Raw genomic sequence first — 3,330 nt, forward strand, 5'->3', positions numbered from 1 at the left:
ACGAGGGGGCGATTGTCATGACGGGTCTCATCCTACTCCGGTACCAGGCGGAGGTCGAATCCAGTACATACTGGTATCCGCGAGCCCTCCGCCAGGCCGGGGAAGACCCTCCAGGGCCGACGATCGAGGAATACCGGAGGCAGGCCAGACTGGTCGCGGCGGAAAGGTGGCAGAGATCCCTAGCAGAGGGGGCTGCCGTCGGAAGCCGCGCCCACGAGCCGGTCCTGCCGATGATATCGGAGTGGCGGGACCGCGGCCACGGCGGCCTGTCGCTCCGCGTCACGCAGGTGCTCTCCGGACACGGGGTGTTCGGGGAGTTCCTGTGCCGGAGGAACAGGGAATGGACCCCCCACTGTTGGCTCTGCGGGGCGCCGCGGGACAACATACAACACACGCTGGCGGAGTGCCCGGTGTTTGCACTGGCTCGCCATGCCCTGACGGCAGAAATAGGGGAGGATCTCTCGCCGGCAGGCGTCGTGATACAGATGCTTGCCGGCGAGACAGAATGGAGGGCCGTGACCATCTTCTGCGAGGAGTTCATGGTCCTCAAGGAGAGGTCCGAGCGGGATCGTGAAAGGTACGATCCCGCTCGGTGAGGTCGCGGACGTGGGACGCGACGACGTCGCCAGGATCCGCCGCCCTGAGGGGGGGGGGGGGGGGGGCGATGGCGGGTTTCGCTGTTTGTCCCCCCGGCGCGACGGATGCGGGACGTGGTAGTGTAGCGGGAGGGCCCGTGTGCCCTCCCGCCTCCTGGGGAGATTTTACGGGGGGTGTTTCTTGTGGGGGTGGGAGGGGTCGCGGTGTACCCTCCCGCCCCGGACGACAAGAGCCCGGACCCCGGTCGGATTCGGGGGCGTGCGGGTGGGTAACCCGTTCTCAATCGGGGGCCCCTCTCCGTTCGCCACGGGGGGGCCGGGTGACTCCGGGCGGAGAGTGACGATTTCCCTCCCACGTTGGGAGTGACGCTGGCCCCCGCAGGGGGGAGGGGTGCAGCGGAGCCGAGGGAGTCCCCCTGGAAGGTGGCCGGCCACGGCTCACCACAGCCCACAGGGGGACGGCTCGGGGGGCCGCAGGCGCCCTGTTTGGGCACCATTGCACGCGGACCCGGGGTGCAGCCGGCACAGAAAGCCGGCGGAGCGAAGGACAGCGCCCGATCTTCCTCGCGGGCGGACGGGGGGTTGCTCCTCCCTGTAGCCTGTGAGGAGATCGAGGCGCGGGGACTGCAGGCGATACGGGCTGGGGGGCCAGGCTGCCATTGCACGCAGTTCCCCCGCGATGGAGCCGGCACCGGGTGCGACCCCTGGTGCCGGCTGGGGGAGTTGTTACATTCCCGGTGAGGTGCGCCTTCAGCGCACGGCGGGGGAGGCTCCGGAGTTATAGTAATCAGGTCCCGGAGCCCCTGCCATACGCCAGAGGAGGTCGCCGTGGGGTTTTAGTCAGTAGGAACCTGACACTCTCCCGCTGCCCTCCCTCACGGGTGGCGTGGGGTCTTATGTGAGATTTCCCCACGAAAAAAAAAAAGGTTGGATTCCCGCTCGACGCCTCGAGGAGAGCGGACATGTTTCGTGGTCGCTCCGTGGTTAGATTTTCAACGCGGTGGATGGCGGCATAGTTATTCGTGTTTTTTGGTAAAATCATTTTTATTATGTGTTCGGAAGTGCTATTGTGTCGTTTTTTGATTAAATATTGTGTTAATTTATTGTTAAATAACGAAAACGTGATGTACGTGTTACGCGGCATTTCGACGTCGTGTTTCCGGTGGTCGGGGTGTTAATTATAAACATTGGACATTATTTAAGGATAATTTTCGTAAATTGGAAACGATTCGCAGTGAAATTCCGCGATTTTTGGAGTCATAGCTCCAAAACTACGCATCTGATCAAAAAATGTCGTACAACGTAAATAGTAGGAAATTTAATTTCCTACAAAAAAGATCTCTTAACATTTTGCCATAACTCGCACCGTTTCCGAGATATTTGCAGATTTACCTCAAGGAAAGGGGCGTCACGCACATATTCCGAGATATTTCTTCTTCTTCTTGTTCTTCTTCTGCACAGCTGCGCTGGAAGTGGCATTTACAGCTCGGAGTAGTGAATACAGCTTAGAATAGTGCAGAGTTTCCTCAAAGAAAGTGGCCACAGTGTTGGCGACGACCCGCCGCGGCTGCATCCCCACTCCCGTGCGATTAGACTATAAGTAGGACCGATTGATGCGATGATCGATGAGTTGCCTCGGGGCTTCGGCCCCGAGGGGACCTCCTAGGAGGTCCGGACCGGAGCACCAGATCTCTCGACGCCATGGGTTTCCTGGCGACGAGATCTCTGGCCAACGGGCCGTAGCATTGCACTACGCTATGACCTGGCAGCTCCTGTAGGTCCAGCGGCCGTAGGCGCCTAGCCTAGTCAGACCCGTGGTTGACCCGGGGTGACCAAGCTAGTGCGCGTTCATAATCTCTGCTGGTGCTTCCGCGGGGATTCCGAACGGTAGCCTACACGGCACCGTATTCTGCCTTTGGCAGCCGATTCCGTCCAGCTTCGCAGCGCTACCCAGGCTGGCCAGGATTGGTCGTCGTCTCGTTCGCTGCTCGGTTCTACCTCGGCATACGAGAAGACGAGCCGCGTGAGGCAAACGGGCAAAAACTCCACCGCAGCGCGAAACACCGCAGCGCGATTCAATAAAATGCCGTCGGCCCAATCGGGTCATTCCTCTTCCTGACTTTCTCGGCACTCGATAGTGCCTCGGCGCCTTCGCTAGATTGTTTGCGTTGGCGCTCCGCTTGCGCCCGCGCTCCGCGTACACCAGCGTGCGTCCGTATTCATTTAGCCTGTAAGGCGGTAGCGACCGCAGTAGTTTGTAAGTGCGTTAGGCATAAGTTCCACGTAATTTCAGTGACGGACCGGGTTCCGACCGTAGTACGTAAGACCTGTACCCTATTCTTAAGTAATATGGCTCCACGCCTCTAATCACCAGACGATATTTTGATTGTAGTATCCGAGGCCGGAGACCACCGCCCGGCTTCCAGCGCGCGGAGGCTAGGACCGCCGCCCTGTATCCACGTAGTCCACCAGGAGCTTCAGTATTCTTTGAATAAATTTATATCCTTCTAACATATCACCACCTCATTATTTACCGACCTGTTCCCCTACGAACCCTGGCACGGGGAAGCCGACCGCGGTGCGCAACGCCGTGCGCACCGAACCGCCCGACCCCGTTACATGGCGCCCGAACAGTTCGGAATCAGTACGGTGGAGCCACTAGAATTAAGACTTAGTATATAAGGAACGAGCAAACAGATATCAGAACAGAAGCTACCGAGCAATCGAAGCGAAC

This window comes from Osmia bicornis, unplaced genomic scaffold (genome assembly GCF_907164935.1).
Source record: "Osmia bicornis bicornis unplaced genomic scaffold, iOsmBic2.1, whole genome shotgun sequence".
Lineage (NCBI taxonomy): Eukaryota > Metazoa > Arthropoda > Insecta > Hymenoptera > Megachilidae > Osmia > Osmia bicornis.